A 27,500-nucleotide genomic window follows, 5' to 3' on the forward strand; every position below is an offset into this window, starting at 1 on the left:
ATACCCTGTGATTTACACGTCTGGTGTCGGTGATACGCTCTGATTGTATACTCTGTGATTTACACCTCTGGTGTCGGTGATACCCTCTGATTGTATACTCTGTGATTTACACGTCTGGTGTCGGTGATACGCTCTGATTGTATACTCTGTGATTTACACGTCTGGTGTCGGTGATACGCTCTGATTGTATACTCTGTGATTTACACCTCTGGTGTCGGTGATACCCTCTGATTGTATACTCTGTGATTTACACGTCTGGTGTCGGTGATACCCTCTGTATACTCTGTGATTTACACGTCTGGTGTCGGTGATACGCTCTGATTGTATACCCTGTGATTTACACGTCTGGTGTCGGTGATACGCTCTGATTGTATACTCTGTGATTTACACGTCTGGTGTCGGTGATACGCTCTGATTGTATACTCTGTGATTTACACCTCTGGTGTCGGTGATACGCTCTGTATACTCTGTGATTTAAACGTCTGGTGTCGGTGATACGCTCTGATTGTATACTCTGTGATTTACACCTCTGGTGTCGGTGATACGCTCTGATTGTATACTCTGTGATTTACACCTCTGGTGTCGGTGATATGCTCTGATTGTATACTTTGTGATTTACACGTATGGTGTCGGTGATACGCTCTGGTTGTATACTCTGTGATTTACACGTATGGTGTCGGTGATACGCTCTGGTTGTATACTCTGTGATTTACACGTCTGTGTCGGAACAGTTTTTCGCAGTCGGTTTATTATCAAATAATTTAATATAAAAATGCAACAAAAAACGACCTCTTGACAATGCGTGTATATACATTCTGTACAGGGCTATGGATCCGGGGTCTTCACAGTGCTATGCATGTTGTGTGTCGGGCTGAGAGCGGTGCGGACACGCGTGCGCACAGCCCTGATCTGTATCTACACGTTTATATACCGTGTCAATGCACTGCGCACAACTGCAATGTCTCCGTTTGCCGGGGGGCCGCGGCCGGGGGGGGGGGCTGCAGTCCGTTGGCGCGGGGGGTAGATTCAGTAACAGGGGCCCGCCGAGGCCTTCTCAGCTGGGAGGATCTGCTGGAGACTGGAGAGGATCTTCTTCTGGTGACCGGCGAGTGTCACTCCCATGCGGAGGAGATCTCTGCGGAGAGAAAAGGCCAGGTGTTTGCGGATACCACGAGTTTCTTCCCCCATTCTCCGGCCGCCCTTAATGCCCCAAACCCCTCCTGCCCGTTGTCCGTTTTGCCCCCCCCGCCACCCCATTTTATAGACTTACTCTGCCGTTATCTGCCGAACTCTGCCGAACGTGGTGAACCCGGCGCTGCGGAATCCCTCCTCGTATCTCCCCATCTTGATGGCCTGAAGCCACTCGCCCACCGTGGCGAAGGAGGAGTAGTGAGGAGTGCGCTGGTCGAGGAGGGGCTGCGAGGTCCTGTGGAGAAAGCGGGGGAGCCATGTCAACCACAGAGGCGAAGAGACCAGGGCCGGGAAAGGGTTAATACAGAGCCTGGGGGTAATGAGGGGCATTGTGGGAGAATAGGAAGGAATGGGAGGACTAGGGGGCAGACAGATGATAAGGGGGTAGATAAGACAATGGGGGGGGGGTCAGGGCTTTTAGTGTATTTGTACAGAGGGACTCATTCCCCTGACAATGGCTCTTTTCTCTTTCCCTCCCCCCACTGCACTCCCTGGGTCAAGGATACCCCCCTCTGCTGACCTTTGCCCCCCTGGCAGTCCTAATTTGCACTGCATGCCCCATACACCACTGAGACAAAGACAGGTTAACCCTTACACTACCGAGCTGTACCGTCATGACGGCGCTATATAAAACAATATAACAAGGGAGAGATAACGAAATAAAAGGAGGAAAAACAGGAAGTGTGATGCACCTCTGTTGCCATAGCAGCACCTCAATTGTACACTCATTTTACTTGTGCTTGAACAGCCCCCCCGAGCCCAGACATCATCCCATGACCCTCTCTGCCGATTCCCTCACCCGTGCTGCTCCCGTGCCGCCGTGATCTTCAGGCTGGCCGGGTTACGGATCAGCTTGTCCAAAGAGCTGACGATTTCTGAGAAACGCGGCCGGGCCGCTCGATCTCTCTGCCAACAGTCCAACATTAGCTGGTGCAGCGCTGACGGGCAGTCCGGGGGCGCCGGGAGACGGTAATCCTGCTCTATGGCGTTAATCACCTACAAAACAGAGTTAACGGGTGAGACGGTCGCGGAGCACCGGCGGAGAGAAGAGCGCGTCGGGGTCACCCCGGGGGTCACGCGCTCCGCCGACATGCAGCGTATGAAGAGACAGTCGCAGAGCACCGGCGGAGAGAAGAGCGCGCCGGGGTCACCCCGGGGGTCACGCGCTCCGCCCACCCACCAACATGCATCATACAAAGAGCTTTACTGGCCAATACGTACGTCCTGGTTGGACATGTCCCAGTAGGGCCGTTCTCCGAAGGACATGACTTCCCACATGACGATTCCGTACCCCCAGACGTCGCTGGCGGAGGTAAATTTGCGGAAGGCGATTGCTTCAGGGGCCGTCCATCGTATGGGGATTTTACCCCCCTGAGGGTCACAACAGAAGTGTGAGGACCGGTCTCATCCGAAATCCCTCCCCGCCTCACCTCAGCCACTCCCACCCATCCACTCACCAGGCAGGACGTGTACGTGGGGTCCGTGGATCCTTCTTGGAGAAACCGGGAGAGTCCGAAGTCGGATACTTTGCAGACCAAGTTGCTGTTCACCAGGATGTTGCGCGCCGCCAGGTCCCGGTGGACGTAGTTCATCTCCGACAGATAGCGCATCCCGGAGGCGATTCCGCGTAACATGCCCACCAGCTGGATGGGGGTGAACTGCCCGTCGTTTAGCTGCGCAATAGAAGAGCAAATACACAAAATAGTCATTTTTAATAAAAACGAAATATTTCAATGGGGCATCTAGGGCAGGGACACAGTAACTACCCCCCCCACGTTCGGCACAGGCACTCGGCACGCTGGTTTCACGTAAGCGATCGGCGCCACGCGGCAGGCAGGGCTTGCGATTTAAATATTATGGTAAATATTGACGAACGTGGTCTCCAGTCCAGTACAACAAACACTGTTACTGAGGGCCGCCGAGGGCCCCTAAGAGAATGCAGGCAAGCGGGGGGGGGGGGGGGGGGGGATAATGCAAACATTCACTGCTAACCCACCTATTCTGCTGAATTTTATAATAAACAACCCGATAAATGTTGTCTTATTCATCATTTTTGCCGGGAATGCTAAATGGTCATGTGACTCACAAGCATGCACTGATAGGCTGTTGCCATAGAAAATAAAAAAAAGCTCAGATCGGTTATATTAAAAAAAACAAGGTTTTTAGAATTCTTTTCATCGCTAATTTTAACGTACGGCATGCTGGCCAAAACTGGGTCTTTACGGGGGGGCCCCCGAGACGTCAAATAAAAAACTTTACAGATTCTGTTATTTTTTTTTATTTACATTTCCATTTTTTTATGTTTTTATATATTCACAACCACACCACGCTCACAAAGTAATTGTTTAAACTGAAACGAATCGATTTCCTTTTGCTGTGGTCGTACTTGGTGAGTAAAAAAAAAAAAAAGTTCAAAAGCTCAAATTTTTGGCAAAATACAATATTTTAACAATCGCCAAAAAATCGATTATTAAGCGCCGCGGTCAGCCTTTTCATGAAGCAGGACTGGGCAGAAAATCCGAGCCTCACGGCAGGGGTGGGATTTAGCGGCATCATTGTTTGTGTTAAAAATAGATAAAAAGGCTCAGATTTTGTGACGGCCGCGGCTTTGTTAAAACGAACAAAAAGTTTTAGTGAGCGGGAGATCTGGGCCCGGAGCTGGAAACGCGCTGACGCCCGGATCGGGTTACATGTACCCCCACCCCCGCTAATTGCCCAAAATGTGAGATTGTGCGCCATTCTGAAGCAGGCACAGATTGAGCAGTTTCTATGGCAACGACCTGACTCCGTTAAATACGGCGGCTGCGCCGGGGCGCTGTTTATCCAGACTCACCCTGAGAAACGAGTCGAGAGCTCCGTTCTCCATGTACTCTGTGATGATCATGACGGGGCAGTTGTTGGTAATTACCCCCTCTAAGTGGATAATGTTGGGATGCTGGAATTGCCCCATGATGCTGGCCTCGCTGAGGAATTCCCGCCGCTGACGCTCCGTGTAGCCGCCCTTTAGGGTTTTGATGGCCACGTAGTTTTCCTTCTTCCCTGGAACCTTGAGGCGCCCACGGCACACCTCCCCAAATTCACCTAGAATGGGTTAATGTGGCATTAAGAGGGGGTACATAATACTCCCTGCCTCCCAAAATTCTGACCCCTCCTAAACCCCCCCCCAAAGCCGCCCGTAGCCCCCTCTGCTCACCTGCCCCGATGACCTCTTCGATCTTCACGTAGGACACGTCGATCTCCTTCGCGAATTCGCGGACGGCCTCGTTGGGATCCTCGTAGGTGAAAGGATCGATGTACAGCTTGGTGCCTGAAACATGGGAGCCATACGGCAATCAGCTGGCGTTAGAGACGGGGGGGGGGTCGGTTATTAGATGGGGGGAATTGGTTATTAGATGGGGGGGTTGGTTATTAGATGGAGGGGCAATTATATTTTATTACAGCAAGGGGAATCTGTTATAACAGGGGGGTGATCACTTATTAGAGTGATTGGTTACTAAAGGGAAGGGGCAATTGATCAGTTAATAACGATAGGGGGAGGGAGAGTGATCCGCTATTAAAGAGCTGGGGGGGTTGTTATTAGATGGAGGGGGGGGGTCGGTTATTAGATGGAGCGGGGAAGTATTGGTTATTATGGGGGAGGGGTAATTAGTTATACTCACTGTGTCCGATGAGATACTGGGGGGGTTTGTCGCAATACTCGCTGTCCTTGTTAACTCCATGTTTCCTGTAGGGGGCAGATGCACGGGGTCATCACTGGTCTTTTATGGGGTATATTACAGGTATAAGAGGGTATCTGGCACACGGTACTCACCGGACACACACCACGGCGACTATAATGACAGCTACGATGAGGATGATGCCCACGCCGGCCGTACCGGCAATTAACCCCACCTGGGGCTGCGCCCTCTCTGGGTCTGAAAGGAGAGAGAGGTTAATACCGGGTACCGGCAGCACCCCACCAAGTTCTGCACCATCAGGGGCAGGAGATGCAGTCTGTGATAATATCTCATGACAGCCACCCAGTACTGAGCGCCCGCCCGTTACCAGCTCTATACAGGACACATCAGGCTCTTCCTGACAAGCTCTCCAGCCGGCCCTCACCTTGTGACAGGGTTTGGAAGAGGGTGTCCCCGCTGAAGGCTCCGTACCCGGCCTCGGTCCTCGCCCGCACCTGCACCACGTACACAGCCCCGGCACGTAGTCCCACCAGGTGAGCCTCGCTGCCCGTGGTTTTCAGGAACATCATAAGGGGCTTTTCCTGGTCCTGCGGGGGCAAACGGGCATAATCAGAAAACACGGGAGACACCTTAGACAGCGGATGTTTGTTGCTTTGTGCCGACAGGCGGAGGAGAAGCTCTCCAAACGTCCAATGTCACCCCGACAAGAGCCAATACCCCCATCCGGGGCAGTTCCCGGAATTGAATAGCGCTGGATAGGAACATCCCTGATGCTGCCAATAAATCTGAGGACGACGGCCTCCAATCGTACAACAAGCAAAATAAAAATACCCCCATACTAGCATGCGCTGGGTAGAAAGAAGCAGAACAGAACTGAAAGCTACAGGTAGGTGCCCCCAGCTGCCCCCCCCCCATGGCCCAGTTCACTGTCACCCTCCCCAGCTCCTCACCTTCTCATAGTATTTGACCTCATAGTCCAGGATATTGCCCCTGGAGAGGCTGGGGGGCTGTGGAGGGATCCACCGCAGGGTTAGGGAGTTCTCAGACGCAGCCGTCTGCTGGATGCCGGTCACCGGAAGAGGCACTGGAGAAACAGACAAGGTTAGAGCTCCGCCCCCGAGGAACCCACATTGCAAATAAACTGTATATAATACTCTGTGTATGTGTTCATCCTCCACCCACCCATCTTCTCACCATCACGATTAGTGGTGACGTTCAATTCCTCCCCCATGGCTCCAACACCGCTGCGTTCCGTCACTCCGTTCAGCGCCAGCACGCGGAAATTGTAGGTCACGCGTGGACGTAGCCCAGACACACGTAGCTTGCGCTCCACCAGTCTGTTAGGGCGGGGGAAAAAAGAGAGGCGGGTACAAGGGGAGCATGGCCCTCCCCCGGCGCATTCCATGCACTGAACCTCATAGTACAGGTCCCCCCCGTCCACCAGAGTCGAGTGGTTCGCTCCAATCCAAGTCTGCCGTAGAACCGTTCACATGAGCAACGATGCTGCGCGGAGCGGAGGGAGGAGCTGGGAGAGAGCGAGAGGGGTGTAAGCACCTGGGAGGCAGATATCAGGGGTATAAAAGCCGAGGGAAAGGGTCTGAGGGTGGTAATAAGGGGTCCATTACTGAGTAAACAGGCTGAAGGGATAAAATGAGAGGCAGGAAGGTTCTGGGGGTAGTGAAAGGGGTACAAACACATGCAAGGGGTCAGTGAGAGGGGTATAAAGACATGAGGGGGTAGAATGATACAGAGGGGGATGATGTCCGCGGGTAAGACTGTGGTGCAAAGGGGATGCGGGGTGAGTACTTACTGCTGCACGGGGCGGTGGGGGCATCCCCAGGAGCCCGGTAATACCCCAGTTTACACCCACACACTGTGGCGCCAGGGGCAGAGGAATGGCTGTTAAGGGGGCATGGCTGGCAGGGCATCTCCCCCACGTCGGGCTTAAAGGTTCCAACCGGGCAAGCTGTAGAAAGAAAGGGACGGACAGATGATGAATTGTAAGGTCTTTGGGACAGCTGTCGTACTGTCAGTAAGGGGTGAGCTCCGTGGGCCAGGTGATAATGGTGCAGCCGCTCTTACGGAGAGTAACACAAGAAGCTCTTTCTTATGAAAGAATAAAACTGCCCCTTAGTTTCTGGTATAAATTAAATCCGTTTCAAAGAGTGAAAGCCCCACCCCCACCTCTCCCCCCTATCCACTCCTCAGATTACAGGAACCCCGTGCCTGGCTCCAGCTGTGAAGGGGTTACTGGATATCCAGATGCTGCAACATTTCTGCAATAAGAATTACACCAGAGAGAGGCAACAACCCGCTAACTGCCTGGCAGGGGTAGAATCTGCCATCACTGCTCCCACCTACGCCCATCGCTTCCTCAAACCATAATCAGTTAACTCTGGAGCCTATGCTTCCCCCACTTCTGCTGGGAGGCTGTTCCATTTATCTACCACCCTCTCAGTAAAGTAAAACTTCCTTCCATTCCATCTCAGTCTCTGACTCTCTAGTGTTAGATTCCGCTCTCTAACTTTTCTCCTCCTTTGAAATAATTCCCTCCTGCCCTTTGTGTTTAAATGTCTCTCCCATGCCCCCTCTCTCTCCTCTAGGAAATTATTTTTTGGCAGAGGAAGTAAAGGGTTAACTGAATGACTGCATAGTCTGGGTAGTGAAGGGTTAAGGGCATTACTTCACAGAGGAGAGGGTATTATATTCACTTTACTTCCCCCTCCTGTATCCCCTTTCATGTCCCTCACCCCCCCCCACATACCTGACATTCCTGCTCTTTTGTCTGTGACACCTCTGAGCAGAGACCCCCTCCCCCTCCCTCTAACACTGAGAAGGGGGCACATGGGGGCAGGAGACCCACAGAGACCCGTCCCCTAAACCTTAGAAAGAGAGGCAGAGCACATGGGCCCAATGGTTCCCCTCCACCGCCAGTCTATGATTCTGTTCCCCATCTACCCTGACTGAACCCAAGCCCCCCCCCCCCCCCAATACCCCCCTCTGGCCCCTCCGGACCGTTTCCATGGAGCGGGGCGATCTACTGAAGCCTTTAGATTGATTTAAGAAACAGTCACACGGAGGAGAGGACTCTCTGACGGTCGGCCATTCTCTGTATGAAGACGCACAGCAACACATAATGGGTTTGTACTGACCCGTCTCTAATGTTTAGAGCACGTCCCCTGTCCCCATTAACCAGTCCGGCCCTCTTACCCATGCACTTGGTCCGTCCGTCTTTCTCCTCTCTCCCGGCCACACAGACGCACTCTCCGGCCGCCGGCTTCGCCCACTCCCCGTCTTCCCGACAGTACATGGTGGGACGCCTTCCCAAGGAGCCTTCTGCCCCTTCTACACAACTTCCCTCCGCTGATACCACCAAACCCTCCGACACGGTACCGGGAAACCTTGCCAGCGAGGCGACCACAGCGGGACACAGCCGGTAAAAGACACGAACGGCCAACAGAGCCATACAAGCCCCTTGGTCCTGGAACGCCAGGTAGAAGCCGGCCCCGGTGAGAGGGCCTATCCTCAGAGTCTTCACGTTGGGCCGTGCCGAGACACCTCGTCCACCAGGTCGCCCCAGGAAGTCGGCAGCTACGGTGTCCACCTTGACCCATGGGTTCTCCAACCAAGGAGGAAAGTGGTCGTTGGCCAAATCGGTAGAAGACTGGTAGTAGTAGAGGTTAAAGGTCTCCTTGCAGGATCTCCCAGCATGTTCGAGGGATGCGCACTCCACCACCGTGAAGGTTATCTCAACATAGACGTAGCGGGCAGGACTGCGGCGGATGTAGTTGGTGCGCAGCCAGTTGTTCTGTCCAGGGAGGTTGACTTTACATATTTCGTAAGTACGGACGGGTGTCATCTCCTCGTCCAAGCCGGATGTCTCATCCCACTACAAGGAGGGAAGGAAAAAAAAAAGAGAGAGAGGTGAGATCAGAACGAAACCCGGTTATGAGCCGACGGCAGGAAGCAGCGGTGAGCGCTATCCACCCGCAGGAAGAAGAAGGGGGAGTTTAGGACGAAGAACCAGAAGAACCAAACACGGTGCCGCTCCTGGAGCCCAGTGTGGACTTAGACATGGAGCATCATTCCCGGGGTTAGAGGTGGGTGAGAGAAAGAGGAGTCCAAGATTAGTGGGAAAAAAGGAGCTCGACGGCCATCAGGAGGCGCTAGATTAACAGGAAACGGAAAGCGATAATTAGGAAGTTAGACGAGATCCACACGAAGAAGACCATTCATTCCAGGAAGCTGAGAAAAAAACCAAGAAGCTAGAAAGGAAACAGGAAGTTATAGAGCACGCTGATTAGGAATGAACCATGAAAGACAGGAAGTTGGTTATTGAATGGTGTGATCCAACGAGGAAAACGGGCAGGAAATTTCCTGTGAATTGTATGAATAACGGGGAAGATGTATAGTTAAAAAAAAATTGCCACAAATGATGGCCACCGCTCATGAATTCCTGCACTGCCTCCAACTGAGGCCAAGACAATCTTGAAGCTGGGACTAATCAGACTAATGGGATTGCCCCTCAGGGGCAGGAATCGCAGGATGTGACACCCGAGTGTGATGTAACATAATGTAAATCTGTGCATGACATCATGAGTCATGACTTCAGCGCCATATTATGTCCCAATTAACTGAGATTTACTTCAGTGTCTGACAGGAAGTTCCAGGCCAGGAAGGAAAGGGGCGTGTACAGAAACCAGGAAGTAGGTGAAAAAAAAGGACAGGAAGCCCCGCTGGAAGCGGTTACCTGTCCGTCCGCTTTGGGATAAACTGTCCATTTAAGGTCCGACGTCTCCTGTTTGGTGTTCATTAGGGTGACTGTTGGGATACAGAAGACACATTAATGGATTACTCGCATAAAGCATGCGTGGAATACACGGCCAACACCAGCGCCAACATATCACGGGGCAGGTGTGCGACACCGCATTACTGTCCCCATAACCGCCAACAGCGTGCCTGCCAAGTGTCACAGTTTAGTGTGGCCAGTACCTCCTCCTAATATCCCTCTTTTCTCCCTCGATGCCCATCTTCCCTCCCAAAATGTTCCTTTTCCCTTTCCTTGTAACCCTCTTCCCTCCCCCCCCGACGGTATCGCAGGGTTCTACAGCCCTAAAAGCCCCAATAATGTGTATAGAAACAGCAGGAAACAGCTTTATAAATTAAAATGTGTATACATGGTGTAGCTCTGTGTGTGGTCGGCGCTGTGTATATGTGTTGTGGTGTAGTAGTGTGTGAGGGGGAGGTCGGTGCTGTGTATATGTGTCGTGGTGTAGTAGTGTGTGAGGGGGAGGTCGGCGCTGTGTATATGTGTCGGGGTGTAGTAGTGTGTGAGGGGGAGGTCGGTGCTGTGTATATGTGTTGTGGTGTAGTTCTGTGTGTGGTCGGCGCTGTGTATATATGTCGTGGTGTAGTAGTAGTGTGTGAGGGGAGGTCGGTGCTGTGTATATGTGTCGTGGTGTAGTAGTGTGTGAGGGGAGGTCGGTGCTGTGTATATGTGCGTAGTGTAGTAGTAGTGTGTGAGAGGAGGTCGGTGCTGCGTATATGTGTTGTGGTGTAGTAGTGTGTGAGGGGAGGTCGGTGCTGTGTATATGTGTTGTGGTGTAGTAGTGTGTGAGGGGGAGGTCGGTGCTGTGTATATGTGTCGTGGTGTAGTAGTGTGTGAGGGGAGGCCGGAACTATGTATATGTGTCTTGGTGTAGTAGTGTGTGAGGGGGAGGTCGGCGCTGTGTATATGTGTCGTGGTGTAGTAGTGTGTGAGGGGGAGGTCGGTGCTGTGTATATGTGTTGTGGTGTAGTTCTGTGTGTGGTCGGCGCTGTGTATATGTGTCGTGGTGTAGTAGTAGTGTGTGAGGGGAGGTCGGTGCTGTGTATATGTGTTGTGGTGTAGTAGTGTGTGAGGGGGAGGTCGGTGCTGTGTATATGTGTCGTGGTGTAGTAGTGTGTGAGGGGAGGTCGGTGCTGTGTATATGTGTTGTGGTGTAGTAGTGTGTGAGAGGAGGTCGGTGCTGTGTATATGTGTCGTGGTGTAGTAATGTGTGAGGGGGAGGTCGGCGCTGTGTATATGTGTTGTGGTGTAGTAGTGTGTGAGAGGAGGTCGGTGCTGTGTATATGTGTTGTGGTGTAGTAGTGTGTGAGAGGAGGTCGGTGCTGTGTATATGTGTCGTGGTGTAGTAATGTGTGAGGGGGAGGTCGGCGCTGTGTATATGTGTTGTGGTGTAGTAGTGTGTGAGAGGAGGTCGGTGCTGTGTATATGTGTTGTGGTGTAGTAGTGTGTGAGGGGAGGTCGGTGCTGTGTATATGTGTTGTGGTGTAGTAGTGTGTGAGGGGGAGGTCGGTGCTGTGTATATGTGTCGTGGTGTAGTAGTGTGTGAGGGGAGGCCGGCGCTATGTATATGTGTCGTGGTGTAGTAGTGTGTGAGGGGGCGGTCGGCGCTGTGTATATGTGTCGTGGTGTAGTAGTGTGTGAGGGGGAGGTCGGTGCTGTGTATATGTGTTGTGGTGTAGTTCTGTGTGTGGTCGGCGCTGTGTATATGTGTTGTGGTGTAGTAGTGTGTGAGGGGGAGGTCGGCGCTGTGTATATGTGTCGGGGTGTAGTAGTGTGTGAGGGGGAGGTCGGTGCTGTGTATATGTGTCGTGGTGTAGTAGTGTGTGAGGGGGAGGTCGGCGCTGTGTATATGTGTCGGGGTGTAGTAGTGTGTGAGGGGGAGGTCGGTGCTGTGTATATGTGTTGTGGTGTAGTTCTGTGTGTGGTCGGCGCTGTGTATATGTGTCGTGGTGTAGTAGTAGTGTGTGAGGGGAGGTCGGTGCTGTGTATATGTGTTGTGGTGTAGTAGTAGTGTGTGAGGGGAGGTCGGTGCTGTGTATATGTGTCGTGGTGTAGTAGTGTGTGAGAGGAGGTCGGTGCTGCGTATATGTGTCGTGGTGTAGTAGTGTGTGAGGGGAGGTCGGTGCTGTGTATGTGTTGTGGTGTAGTAGTGTGTGAGGGGGAGGTTGGCGCTGTGTATATGTATCGGGGTTGTTACAGGGTCACCGTACCCAAGGCTGGGTCCCCCTGTTTGAGGGCTGAGGAATCACCAGTCAGTCCCTCATACGGATCGCACTCAGCTATCCACGGATCATCCAGACCACCATTCGTAGTAAACCAAGAACTCTCTTTATTATAAACACACAGAACTTATATACAATCTCAATGCAATGTGTACCGAACCCAACCCCCACTCCCATCAGCCACATCCCATCACAAATCCCATCAGTATACAGGGGATGTATCAGGTGAGGGGATTACAGAATACAATGGGTTCCCCCACCTGTGTTATCCCCCCTGTAGTGCGGGTGCCGGCTGGGCAGACAGGGCTGTGTTGGCTGATTAAGAGCCCCAGCCAGATTATAGGATCGTCTCCTTGAAGGCTGGAGCTGAAGCCACATCAGTCTCTGGGCCGGTTACACAATAAAACACAATATAATATATTACCGGGTCACGGGATACGGAACCGGACACAAAAGTGCTCCGTGACCCGGCTAAACTTCATATGACACATGAGCCAGCTAGCCTGGCCCTGTCACAGATCTCCCCCTTGACCAACGGTCCGGCAGACCAGGCAGATCCACACGGGTCTGCTGCAGGCTGTCCGAGTGGACAAAGTTCACAGGTGCAGGCCTTAGTTCATGGCGCCCTTTGTCAGAAGCATCCAGAGAAGGTGGGCCAGGGCCCTGGTTGCCCAAAAAGATAGTCAGTAGTTCTCTGTGAATTGGAGGGCGGTCCCAGCTCAGCCGGGGGCACATGGCTATCCCCCTCACCGGGGTAACAGGGGCACGTGGAGACTCTTGCTCCCTAGTCTTGGGAACTGAGTCTGGGGCAGCTGCCAGGCCAGGGCGGTTGCATGGAAGGAAAGCCCTGCTGATCGGGCCGGGGGCACTCGGGGAACCAGGGAAACACGTAGAGGTAGGAAGAGGGGCCTCTACCGGGACACTGGAGTGACCTAGGGCACACTCTGGGACAGGAACGGGTGCCCTTACGGGGTTATTGGGCGAGCTAAGCAGCTCTGCGGGGTACTCAGGGGACCCAGGGGAATACTCCGGGGCAGGGACAGGTGCCAATACTGGACCATCGGGAGGGTTAAGCAGACCCTCGATCTTTCTCTCTGGGACAGGTGCCTCTGCCTGGGCACGGGGAGAGTCAGAGGAACACTCTGGGACAGTGACTTGGGCTTCTACCAGGACACTTGGGGAACCAGGGATCACTTCGGAGAACACAGGGATAGGAACCAGGGCCTGCGCCAGGCTACTGAGAGGACCCAGGGAACTCGGCAGCCCCTCTGGCGTCCTCGCTAGGTTAGGGAACGGTGCCTCTACTGGGTCACCGGGGACTTTATAGGGAACCTCTGGGGCAGGGACCCGGGCTTCTTCCAGGACACTCAGGAAATCAGGGGGACAGTCTGGGGCACTGGCTTCTACGGGCATAGCTAGGGGTTTGGTGAGGGGGATTGTGCCACTTACTCGGGCGGTGGGGACAGTCATCTCTTCTGCCGGGGTAGAGCAGCCAGGGTTGTTGGTGGGGACATGGGTCGGAGCTTTTGGCTTCCTCCTCCGCTTCTTTTTGCTGGCGAGGACCTCGGTTCTTCTCGCCAGGGCAGGGGCCGAGGAGTAGGTGAAGAGGACCTCGGTCCCACTCTCGCAAGTTGTAGTACCATGCTCCCAGTCTCCTTGTAACTCCTGGAGCTCCACTCTCCGCAGCAATTCTTTATAGTCCCTCTCGAGCTGCCATTCCTCTTGGACCAGGCAATCCATAACAGCCTCCAGCTCGGGGGGAATAGCATAAACCAGGACTTCTGCACGGTTGTCCCAGATTGTATCCCTGCGGTACTGGCAGGGGCTTCCGAAGGACGAGTCAAATTGGAAGGCATCATATATCAGTCCTGGGTCGACGGGGCTATACAGCATCAGAGGGTCGCTGTGGTCTTCACCTGCTAACTGCTGGGAGAATCCCTGGTAGCGGCTCTGGAGGTCGAGCTCTGCATATATGAGACCCCTCAATTCGTCTTCCCACTCCGGCAACGGGTTCTCCCCCAGGAGTGGAACTCGTAGATCCCACATTGTCCAGTACTGTGCCCAGTACGTTTCAAAGTGGGGATGGGAGAAATCATCCCTCCAGTCTGCGGGCATAGACTCTAACTGCCATTGCTGGTGTTCCAGCTCACACACCTCGGCTGTAACCCGGTCTGTCTCACCCTCTGGTTCTCGGAAGGGTTGGATATCCTGGTATGATATTTTGGGGGTCTGTTCCCCTAGTCTGGGAGATACAGACCCACTCTGGCTCAGTTCCTGGTGACACATTTTAATCACCGCCGTCACTTGCTCCGATGTAGTCCCTCCTGGGTACAGGGATAGGTGCCATAGAATGTTCTTTTGTAGAGCACTCAGTCCGAGGCTCTCCTCTGGGCCATCCTGGTGCCGGTCCATCTCTCTGCAGTCCGCAATCAGAGTAGCCTTTCCTTTGCTACAAACCTCCAGGAGCTCTCTTGGTGTCTCTCGTCTGCAATCCCAGTTGGTGGTTTGGATTTCACCCAAGTCGTGGGATTCTTCCCACCGCTGCCAACCAATGTTACAGGGTCACCGTACCCAAGGCTGGGTACCCCTGTTTGAGGGCTGAGGAATCACCAGTCAGTCCCTCATACGGATAGCACTCAGTTATCCACGGATCATCCAGACCACCATTCGTAGCAAACCAAGAAGAACTCTCTTTATTACAAACACACAGAATTTATATACAATCTCAATGCAATGTGTACCGAACCCAATCCCATCAGCCACATCCCATCACAAATCCCATCAGTATACAGGGGATGTATCAGGTGAGGGGATTAAGGGATACAATGGGTTCCCCCACCTGTGTTATCCCCCCTGTAGTGCGGGTGCCGGCTGGGCAGACAGGGCTGTGTTGGCTGATTAAGAGCCCCAGCCAGATTATAGGATCGTCTCTTTGAAGGCTGGAGCTGAAGCCACATCAGTCTCTGGGCCGGTTACACAATAAACACAATATAATATATTACCGGTGTGACGGAAGCCTCCATCACTGGGGCCACTGGAGAAGCCTGACTGCCAGCCTCCTCCCTATTGACTATGGGCCCTGGGTTTGTAGAGACTTCTGTGGCTACCCCCAGCAGTATCATCTCATCACTGGCTGAGGGGATTATCTCCGGCAGACAGCCAGGATCTGCCACCAGGGAGTGACCACCATTCTTTGATGTTTAATGTTGTATAAATCAGTCTCCCCCCTATTGTATTGTTAATCCCGTTACTGCCCCTGTTGTCTCTGAGAGGCAGATTAAGGGGGAGGTTTGTGTCCCAATATCTTGTTTTATGTTAATGTGTGTTTTGCTGGATATATCCAGCTCTGTGTGTCTAAAATAAATCAGTCTTCGTTTGGTTTTACCCTACACTGAGTCTCGGCTAGTGACTGGGGAACCGGGGAAAGTGTGTTGTCCCAGGCTAAGGGAGCACAAGACAGCGGAGGTAGTCGGTCGGACTAGCCAGCTCCGTGACAACCGGGTCACGGGATACGGAACCGGACACAAAAGTGCTCTGTGACCCGGCTAAACTTCATATGACATAAGAGCCAGCTAGCCTGGCCCTGTCACAGGGGTGTAGTAGTGTGTGAGGGGGAGGTCGGTGCTGTGTATATGTGTTGTGGTGTAGTAGTGTGTGAGGGGAGGCCGGTGCTGTGTATATGTGTTGTGGTGTAGTAGTGTGTGAGGGGGAGGTCGGTGCTGTGTATATGTGTTGTGGTGTAGTAGTGTGTGAGGGGAGGTCGGTGCTGTGTATATGTGTTGTGGTGTAGTAGTGTGTGAGGGGAGGTTGGTGCTGTGTATATGTGTCGTGGTGTAGTAGTGTGTGAGGGGGAGGTCGGTGCTGTGTATATGTGTAGTGGTGTAGTAGTGTGTGAGGGGAGGTCGGTGCTGTGTATATGTGTTGTGGTGTAGTAGTGTGTGAGGGGGGGTCGGCGCTGTGTATATGTGTTGTGGTGTAGTAGTGGCTGGTGCTGTGTATACGTGGTGTTGTAGTGTGTGTGTGGCTGGCGCTGTGTATACGTGGTGTTGTAGTGTGTGTGTGGCTGGCGCTGTGTATACGTGGTGTTGTAGTGTGTGTGTGTGGCTGGCGCTGTGTATACGTAGTGTAGTGTGTGTGTGGCTGGTGCTGTGTATAAGTGGTGTAGTGTGTGTGTGGCTGGTGCTGTGTATACGTGGTGTTGTAGTGTGTGTGTGGCTGGCGCTGTGTATACGTGGTGTTGTAGTGTGTGTGTGGCTGGCGCTGTGTATACGTGGTGTAGTGTGTGTGTGGCTGGCGCTGTGTATACGTGGTGTAGTGTGTGTGTGGCTGGCGCTGTGTATACGTGGTGTAGTGTGTGTGTGGCTGGCGCTGTGTATACGTGGTGTAGTGTGTGTGTGGCTGGCGCTGTGTATACGTGGTGTAGTGTGTGTGTGGCTGGCGCTGTGTATACGTGGTGTTGTGTGTGTGTGGCTGGCGCTGTGTATACGTGGTGTAGTGTGTGTGTGGCTGGCGCTGTGTATACGTGGTGTAGTGTGTGTGTGGCTGGCGCTGTGTATACGTGGTGTAGTGTGTGTGTGGCTGGCGCTGTGTATACGTGGTGTAGTGTGTGTGGCTGGCGCTGTGTATACGTGGTGTAGTGTGTGTGTGGCTGGCGCTGTGTATACGTGGTGTAGTGTGTGTGTAGTCTTCGTTTGGTTTTACCCTACACTGAGTCTCGGCTAGTGACTGGGGAACCGGGGAAAGTGTGTTGTCCCAGGCTAAGGGAGCACAAGACAGCGGAGGTAGTCGGTCGGACTAGCCAGCTCCGTGACAACCGGGTCACGGGATACGGAACCGGACACAAAAGTGCTCTGTGACCCGGCTAAACTTCATATGACATAAGAGCCAGCTAGCCTGGCCCTGTCACAGGGGTGTAGTAGTGTGTGAGGGGGAGGTCGGTGCTGTGTATATGTGTAGTGGTGTAGTAGTGTGTGAGGGGAGGTCGGTGCTGTGTATATGTGTTGTGGTGTAGTAGTGTGTGAGGGGGGGTCGGCGCTGTGTATATGTGTTGTGGTGTAGTAGTGGCTGGTGCTGTGTATACGTGGTGTTGTAGTGTGTGTGTGGCTGGCGCTGTGTATACGTGGTGTTGTAGTGTGTGTGTGGCTGGCGCTGTGTATACGTAGTGTAGTGTGTGTGTGGCTGGTGCTGTGTATAAGTGGTGTAGTGTGTGTGTGGCTGGTGCTGTGTATACGTGGTGTTGTAGTGTGTGTGTGGCTGGCGCTGTGTATACGTGGTGTTGTAGTGTGTGTGTGGCTGGCGCTGTGTATACGTGGTGTTGTAGTGTGTGTGTGGCTGGCGCTGTGTATACGTGGTGTTGTAGTGTGTGTGTGGCTGGCGCTGTGTATACGTGGTGTTGTAGTGTGTGTGTGTGGCTGGCGCTGTGTATACGTGGTGTAGTGTGTGTGTGGCTGGCGCTGTGTATACGTGGTGTTGTAGTGTGTGTGTGGCTGGCGCTGTGTATACGTGGTGTAGTGTGTGTGTGGCTGGCGCTGTGTATACGTGGTGTTGTGTGTGTGTGGCTGGCGCTGTGTATACGTGGTGTAGTGTGTGTGTGGCTGGCGCTGTGTATACGTGGTGTAGTGTGTGTGTGGCTGGCGCTGTGTATACGTGGTGTAGTGTGTGTGTGGCTGGCGCTGTGTATACGTGGTGTAGTGTGTGTGTGGCTGGCGCTGTGTATACGTGGTGTAGTGTGTGTGTGGCTGGCGCTGTGTATACGTGGTGTAGTGTGTGTGTGGCTGGCGCTGTGTATACGTGGTGTTGTGTGTGTGTGGCTGGCGCTGTGTATACGTGGTGTAGTGTGTGTGTGGCTGGCGCTGTGTATACGTGGTGTAGTGTGTGTGTGGCTGGCGCTGTGTATACGTGGTGTGTGTGTGTGGCTGGCGCTGTGTATACGTGGTGTAGTGTGTGTGGCTGGCGCTGTGTATACGTGGTGTAGTGTGTGTGTGGCTGGCGCTGTGTATACGTGGTGTAGTGTGTGTGTGGCTGGCGCTGTGTATACGTGGTGTAGTGTGTGTGGCTGGCGCTGTGTATACGTGGTGTAGTGTGTGTGTGGCTGGCGCTGTGTATACGTGGTGTAGTGTGTGTGTGGCTGGCGCTGTGTATACGTGGTGTAGTGTGTGTGTGGCTGGCGCTGTGTATACGTGGTGTAGTGTGTGTGTGGCTGGCGCTGTGTATACGTGGTGTAGTGTGTGTGGCTGGCGCTGTGTATACGTGGTGTTGTAGTGTGTGTGTGGCTGGTGCTGTGTATACGTGGTGTAGTGTGTGTGTGGCTGGCGCTGTGTATACGTGGTGTAGTGTGTGTGTGGCTGGCGCTGTGTATATGTGGTCTCCTGGTAACTAATGGAAATCTCGGATATTATTTGAGGGTAAATATTGACTTTTGAGCGCCTGTGCGTCTCGGGAGTCGGAGACGAGGGCACCGGGGGTAGTGTTATCTCTCTGCTCACACGGACCAGGTGTGGGGGGTAAGTCTTATCAGGTAGAATGGCAGCCAACCCCGGTGTGCCTGCGCGTCACGGCTCGGACTCCACGTGTGCCCGCGTCTCCTGCCGGCGACAGCTGTGACTTTGCCCCCCTGGGGTAAAACGGCCACTTACAGAAGTCTCAGCCAACCCCCGCCAGGGAAGGTGCATCTCACACGCATCCTGCTCTATGTACATATGCCCACGCATGCACCATGTGTTCACGCCACACGTTAGTCACACGGAATGGGCTCATGGGGCAGACACGGGAGATGACAGGGCATAGGGTGTGTCTGCTTCCAGGTGCCTGGGGAGGGAGGGGGAGGGGTAATTACAGGCTTGGCAGACAGTGAGAGAACTGCCCCGGGGGCATGAGAGAGAGGGAAGCATGAGAACCGTGGGACAGACTCAGACACGCAACATGCACCACGTATGTGTGGTACACGGCTGCTGCTGTACCCTCCTTCCAGTCCTAGAGGTTACAGGCTCAGTATACACCGCACCAGCCGTAGAGGTTACGGGCTCTGTATATACTGCACCAGTCCTAGAGGTTACAGGCTCTGTATACACTGCACCAGTCCTAGAGGTTACGGGCTCTGTATATACCGCACCAGTCCTAGAGGTTACGGGCTCTGTATATACCGCACCAGTCCTAGAGGTTACAGGCTCTGTATACAACGCACCAGCCCTAGAGGTTACAGGCTCTGTATATACTGCACCAGTCCTAGAGGTTACAGGCTCTGTATACACTGCACCAGTCCTAGAGGTTACAAGCTCTGTATACACCGCACCAGCCCTAGAGGTTACAGGCTCTGTATATACCGCACCAGTCCTAGAGGTTACAGGCTCTGTATACACTGCACCAGTCCTAGAGGTTACGGGCTCTGTATATACCGCACCAGTCCTAGAGGTTACAGGCTCTGTATATACCACACCAGTCCTAGAGGTTACAGGCTCTGTATACACTGCACCAGTCCTAGAGGTTACGGGCTCTGTATATACCGCACCAGTCCTAGAGGTTACGGGCTCTGTATATACCGCACCAGTCCTAGAGGTTACAGGCTCTGTATATACTGCACCAGTCCTAGAGGTTACGGGCTCTGTATATACCGCACCAGTCCTAGAGGTTACGGGCTCTGTATATACCGCACCAGTCCTAGAGGTTACGGGCTCTGTATATACCGCACCAGTCCTAGAGGTTACGGGCTCTGTATATACCGCACCAGTCCTAGAGGTTACGGGCTCTGTATATACCGCACCAGTCCTAGAGGTTACGGGCTCTGTATATACCGCACCAGTCCTAGAGGTTACAGGCTCTGTATACACCGCACCAGTCCTAGAGGATACGGGCTCTGTATATACCGCACCAGTCCTAGAGGTTACAGGCTCTGTATACACTGCACCAGCCCTAGAGGTTACAGAATGATCAGGTTCACCCAATCACTCTAGGGGGTAATATATTTACAAAAATGCCCAGTGAGAGGCACTTTTAGGAAAGAGGGGCCCAGGGATTTGTGAGAGGGACTGGAAAGACGGGACACTTGGCAGGTATGACTCACACCTTTCTTATATAAACACCAGCCGCCTTTATCCTGGGTATTAATATAAGCCACAGGTTCTTTTTTATTGCCCCTCGTGGTGGATTGTGGGTCGGGTGATAATTCCAGGTAGAGAGGAGGCAGACAAAGGCGTCATTAGAGGCTCCGGATCAAAGCGGAGGGCAGATTATAAAAGCCCCAGTATATAAAGCCATTTCCTCTCATTAACACGTCTTCATCAAGCGGCTAATCTCCCGCCATTGTAATTAAACTTAACACAGCACAGCCCCTGGGGTAATAACAGCTTTAACGGCTGCCCCCATTGTTTGCGGAGGAGCAGTCACTTTAACTAGTGCCACAGAGCTGACACTTCACACGGGAAACTGCAACCGCAACGCTCCGCTGCCCCACTTCCTGCCTATAACTGCCCCCCGGCTGCGTCAAGACCCCCCAACTATTACATCATCAACACTCGGCGTATTTCCCCGGGGGTCCCCATAAGGGATGAAAGGCTGCCCCTTCATTTCTATTTTGAAAACTCTAACCCCTCACGCAGCCAAAACAGGCAGAATTTACCCCACATCCCACAGAACCTGCCCCTTCCCCCGCAGAGTTCCCCCCGGCAGGGGTACATGGCGTCACCGCTTCTGCACCAGCGGAAAAAGAATAAAGAATGCAAGCCGAGCAGCCAATCAAAATGGAGAGCCGGGGCATATTATGGGATGGAAAGAAAATATTGAAAGCCTCAGGAGGGTAAAATTTATATATAAATTGTACAGCGCTACGGAATTTGATGGCGCTATATAAAAACAATAAATAATAATAATTATATATATATATAATATAAACGTATCTCATTTTTTGTTAAATCAAAATCTAGCAAAGTTTCCTGAAAACCCCCTCTGTCGGGTGTCGCATTTCCTGCCTTCAGGTGAATGAATAGGCAGGGAGGGCAAATGACGGAGAAAGTTGCCCCTGGGGCAGAGGCTTTTAGGTGTGAGTGAAGCTCGCGGCCGGCTCAGCCTGCAGCTTAATGATTACAGCCGGTTATACGGTTACTAATTAAACCTGCGCGGCCAGCAGCGGGCCTGGGAAACGCGGCCGGCGGGGTCACCCTGTTCCACGTCCCTAAGGAGATCCGGAGAGCGAACGGCGGGGGCTTCACAATCCGGGGAGGGAGAATCGGCTCCTGCTAATACTACTTCTAAAAGTAAGATAGCTGGGAGTGATAGGAGCTTAATCACCCGGCCGGACTCTCTGAATAATGAAAGGACTTAATTAGCGTTGCCATAAAGCATCAGCTCAGTGTGGGGTTTGAGCCGGGAAATTCACCCAAAATATCACATGACTGACAGCAACGGCGGCTCCAGGACTGCAGATAAAGGGAGTTTATTGGAACAAAATGAGATAAAAGCAGGTTTCTGTCACCGACCGACATTACTGTATACAGCGCTGGGGGGTTATATTACTGTATACAGTGCTGGGGGTTATATTACTGTATACAGCGCTGGGGGGTTATATTACTGTATACAGCGCTGGGGGGGTTATATTACTGTATACAGCGCTGGGGGGTTATATTACTGTATACAGCGCTGGGGGGTTATATTACTGTATACAGCGCTGGGGGGTTATATTACTGTATACAGCGCTGGGGGGGTTATATTACTGTATACAGCGCTGGGGGATATATTGCTGTATACAGCGCTGGGGGGTTATATTACTGTATACAGCGCTGGGGGTTATATTACTGTATACAGCGCTGGGGGGTTATATTGCTGTATACAGCGCTGGGGGGTTATATTGCTGTATACAGCGCTGGGGGGTTATATTGCTGTATACAGCGCTGGGGGGTTATATTACTGTATACAGCGCTGGGGGTTATATTACTGTATACAGCGCTGGGGGTTATATTGCTGTATACAGCGCTGGGGGGTTATATTACTGTATACAGCGCTGGGGGATATATGACTGTATTACTTTTTCTTTAAGTTTAAGGCGGGGTGAACAGGTGACTGTGCAGGTATGAGTCGGGGTAATAAAGAGTCTGGTTACCTGTGAGAGTCATACTGCCCCGGGGTGTATGTCTGGCCCCCCCCCTATCAGACAGACATGAATTTATAAACAGGAATGCCTTCCATTCCCCTGGAGGGTAAGTGGAGATGGGGGGGGGGGGCAGATTATAGGCAGCAGAGGAAGATAAACAAAATGAAATAAAAATATATAAGTATAATAAGTATTTGTGCTAAATATAGAAATAGTTCCAAACCTCACCCAAAATAATCAATTCATATATTAAGTAGGTGAACAAATCAAAATATAATATAAATACATATTATGCATGTGTGTGTGATATATACACATTATATATATATATATATATATATACATACATATATACATACAGACTATATATACTGACACACATACACTATATATATACCCAGCAAAGAGAATATGCTGTGTGTATGTATGTGTATATGTGTGTATATGTATGTGTGCATTTATATATATATATATATATATATATATATATATATATATATACACATACACAATTGTTGATAAATTATTTAATTCCAATAATAATACTATAATATATAATAATACTATAATAATAATATTACTATAAAAATATATAATAACACAATAATAATAATAATATATTATAATATATAATAATAATATTACTATAAAAATATAAATAACACTATAATAATAATAATAATATATTATAATAATAATATTACTATAAAAATATATAATAACACTATAATAATAATATATTATAATAATAATACTATAATAATAATAATATTACTATAAAAATATATAATAACACTATAATAATAATACTATAATAATAATATTTCTATAAAAATATATAATAACACTAATAATAATATATAATAATAATACTATAATAAATATATAAAAATAATATAATATATAATAATAATACTAGTATAATAATATATAATACCACTACTATTAAGAGTCAGGAACAAGAGAAAACCAATGTGGATAAATAAAAATGCAAAGGGGGCAATAAATGGCAAAAAAAAGGCATTTAAGCTACTAAAACAGGAAGGCAGTGAGGAAGCACTAAAAAGCTATCGGGAAAAAAATAAAATATGTAAAAATCAGATAAAAGCAGCAAAATTGGAGACAGAAAGACTCATTGCCAAAGAGAGTAAGACAAACCCCAAAATGTTCTTTAACTATATAAATAGTAAAAAGGTTAACAATGAAAGCGTTGGCCCCTTAAAAAGTAATGAGGGAGAAGTTATAGACGGGGATCAGGAAAAAGCTAATCTATTAAATATATTCTTCTCTGCTGTATTCACAGAGGAAAATGAAATGCCAGGTAATATACAGCAGGATGAGATAACTGCCCCAGTACATGTCGCCTGTCTAACCCAGGAAGAAGTGCAGTGCCGCCTAAAAAAAATCAAAATAGACAAATCACCAGGTCCAGATGGCATTCACCCCCGCGTTCTAAGGGAGTTAAGTAATGTAATAGACAGACCCCTATTTCTAATATTCAAGGACTCTATAGTGACAGGGTCTGTTCCCCAGGACTGGCGCATAGCAAATGTTGTGCCAATATTCAAAAAGGGGACAAAAAGTGACCCGGGGAATTATAGGCCTGTTAGTTTAACTTCTGTTGAATGTAAACTGTTTGAGGGTTTCCTAAGAGATGCTATTTTGGAGAATCTCAATGAAAATAAATGTATGACTCCATATCAGCATTGGGTTTACAAGGGATCGGTCAAACTAACCTGATCAGCTTTTATGAGGAGGTGAGCTCAAGACTGGATCGGGGTGAATCGCTGGATGTCGTATATCTTGATTTTTCCAAAGCATTTGATACGGTGCCACATAAAAGGCTGGTACATAAAATGAGAATGCTTGGGCTGGGGGAGAATGTGTGTATGTGGGTAAGTAACTGGCTCAGTGATAGGAAACAGAGGGTGGTTATTAATGGTACATACTCTGAGTGGGTGACTGTTGCTAGTGGGGTACCACAGGGGTCAGTTTTGGGTCCTATTCTTTTTAATATATTTATTAATGACCTTGTAGAGGGATTGCATAGTAAAGTATCAATCTTTGCAGACGATACTAAGCTCTGTAACGTGGTTAACACAATAGAGGACAGCGCACGATTACAAATGGATCTGCATAGGTTGGAGGCTTGGGCTGGGATGTGGCAGATGAGGTTCAACACAGATAAATGTAAGGTTATGCACATGGGGAAGAAAAATCCAGGCTGGGAATATGTATTAAATGGGAAAACACTGGGGACGACTGACATGGAAAAGGACTTAGGAGTTTTAGTTAACAGTAAATTTACCTGTAGCGACCAGTGTCAGGCAGCTGCTGCTAAGGCAAATAAAATCATGGGGTGCATCAAAAGGGGCATAGATGCCCACAACAAGGAAATAATTCTACCCCTGTACAAGTCACTAGTCAGACCACACATGGAATACTGTGTACAGTACTGGGCACCAGTGTACAAGAAAGATATAGTGGAGCTGGAGAGGGTTCAAAGACGGGCAACCAGAGTAATAAGGGGAATGGGAGGACTACAGTACCCAGAAAGATTATCAGAATTAGGGTTATTTAGTTTGGAAAAAAGACGGCTTAGGGGGGACTTAATAACTATGTATAAATATATAAGGGGGCAGTACAGAGATCACTCCCAGGACCTATTTATACCCAGGACTGTATCTATAACAAGGGGACATCCTCTACGGCTGGAGGAAAGAAGGTTTCTACACCAGCACAGACGGGGGTTCTTTACAGTAAGAGCGGTGAGATTATGGAACTCTCTGCCAGAGGAGGTGGTAATGGTAAACTCAATAAAAGAGTTCAAAAGGAGCCTGGACGTGTTTCTTGAAAGCAATAATATTACAAGTTCTGGATATTAGATTAATAGGGACAGAACGTTGATCCAGGGATTTATTCTGATTGCCATATTTGGAGTCGGGAAGGAATTTTCCCCCTGGTATGGGGCAATTGGCATCTGCTTCATAAGGGTTTTTTGCCTTCCTCTGGATCAACACAGTAGGGACACAATATGTATATAGGTTGAACTTGATGGACTTTGGTCTTTTTTCAACCTTATGAACTATGTTACTATGTTACTACTACTATAATAATAAATATATAAAAAGATATAATACTATAATAATAATACTACTATAATAAATATATAAAAATATATAATAATAACACTACTATAATAATATATACAAATATATAATAATAATACTACTACTATAATAATAAATATATAAAAAGATATAATAATACTATAATAGTATATAATAATACTACTATAATAATAAATATATAAAAAGATATAATACTATAATATATAATAACACTACTATAATAATAAATATATAAAAAGATATAATACTATAATATATAATAATAACACTACTATAATAATAAATATATAAAAATATATAATAATAATAATAATAATACTAAGAATAGGCGCATATAAATAAATAAATCTCCACACTGAGACGGAAAGGAGAAACGACAATCAGAATCAGAGAACTGACAGCGCTACTGTATATGTGGGCAGAAGTTGCCATGGAAACAGCTGTATAAATTAATAGAAGACACCTGAGCTGGTGCTGAAGCTCACGGATGCTTAATGGGTATGAGCCGTGGAAAAAGCCGCCAGGGGCATTAGGGGCAGGATGAGGGTGGTTCAGATCAGGCCTCCCCTCCAGTATTGGGGGCATATCTGGAGACCCCCCATCTCCAGGAGGATATTGACATTCAGGAGACAGTTCAGTTTTACTTTACTGAGAGGGTAGAAGATAAAGTGGAACAGCCTCCCAGCAGAGGTGGTAGAGGCTAATACAATTTAAACATGCATGGGTCAGCCACGGGTAGATAGATCGCCCTGCATTCCCGTGATGGGTATGACCGGACACGGCGATGTGTAGCTGCGGCTTTGGGAACGTCCTTCCTGAGGGGCCACGGCCGGGCCCCGGCTCCCATTGTCTGTAGATCCTATTATTCTGCAGCCGCTTCCTCTCCATTATTCACTTTATGGAACGATTAATCCTTTCAGTGTCTGAGCCACACGTGACACGAAAGACTAACCGACTGTCCCTGAATTTGTCTCAACAGTCCAGAGACACGGGAGGCCGGGGCAACGAGGACGGCAGGGGAGGCCGCGGGCAACGAGGACGGCAGGGGAGGCCGCGGGCAACGAGGACGGCAGGGGAGGCCACAGAACAACCGGACAGCCACAGGACAACCGGACGGGGGAGTCAAACCACGGAACAGCCAGACGGGGGGGGGAGTCAGACCACGGAACCACCGAGGGGGCATGGAATAGCGGCAGTACCAGCTTCCCCCTCACACACTACTAAACCACGACACAGATATATAGTGCGGGCACACACTACTACACCACGACACATATACACAGCGCAGACACACACTACTACACCACGACACAGATATACAGTGCGGGCACACACTACTACACCACGACACATATACACAGCACAGACACACACTACTACACCACGACACAGATATACAGTGCGGGCACACACTACTACACCACGACACATATACACAGCGCAGACACACACTACTACACCACGACACATATACACAGCGCAGACACACACTACTACACCACGACACAAATATACAGTGCGGGCACACACTACTACACCACAACACATATACACAGCGCAGACACACACTACTACACCACGACACAGATATACAGTGCGGGCACACACTACTACACCACGACACATATACACAGCGCAGACACACACTACTACACCACGACACAGATATACAGTGCGGGCACACACTACTACACCACGACACATATACACAGCGCAGACACACACTACTACACCACGACACAGATATACAGTGCGGGCACACACTACTACACCACGACACATATACACAGCGCAGACACACACTACTACACCACGACACAGATATACAGTGCGGGCACACACTACTACACCACGACACATATACACAGCGCAGACACACACTACTACACCACGACACATATACACAGCGCAGACACACACTACTACACCACGACACAAATATACAGTGCGGGCACACACTACTACACCACAACACATATACACAGCGCAGACACACACTACTACACCACGACACAGATATACAGTGCGGGCACACACTACTACACCACGACACAGATATACAGTGCGGGCACACACTACTACACCACGACACATATACACAGCGCAGACACACACTACTACACCACGACACATATACACAGCGCAGACACACACTACTACACCACGACACAGATATACAGTGCGGGCACACACTACTACACCACGACACATATACACAGCGCAGACACACACTACTACACCACGACACAGATATACAGTGCGGGCACACATTACTACACCCCGACACAGATATACAGTGCGGGCACACACTACTACACCCCGACACAGATATACAGTGCGGGCACACACACAACTACACCACGACACAGA

At 50.1% G+C, this 27,500-nt stretch overlaps 1 pseudogene; it reads right to left on the minus strand.

Moving 5' to 3' along the window:
• Positions 1–1,026: 1,026 nt before the first annotated feature.
• LOC149276405 (ephrin type-B receptor 4-like) lies at positions 1,027–9,681 on the minus strand (annotated as a pseudogene).
• Positions 9,682–27,500: the final 17,819 nt, after the last annotated feature.

The sequence above is a fragment of the Sceloporus occidentalis genome, unplaced genomic scaffold (assembly GCF_023333645.1).
Source record: "Sceloporus occidentalis isolate IW3139 unplaced genomic scaffold, rSceOcc1.0.p SCAF_242, whole genome shotgun sequence".
Lineage (NCBI taxonomy): Eukaryota > Metazoa > Chordata > Lepidosauria > Squamata > Phrynosomatidae > Sceloporus > Sceloporus occidentalis.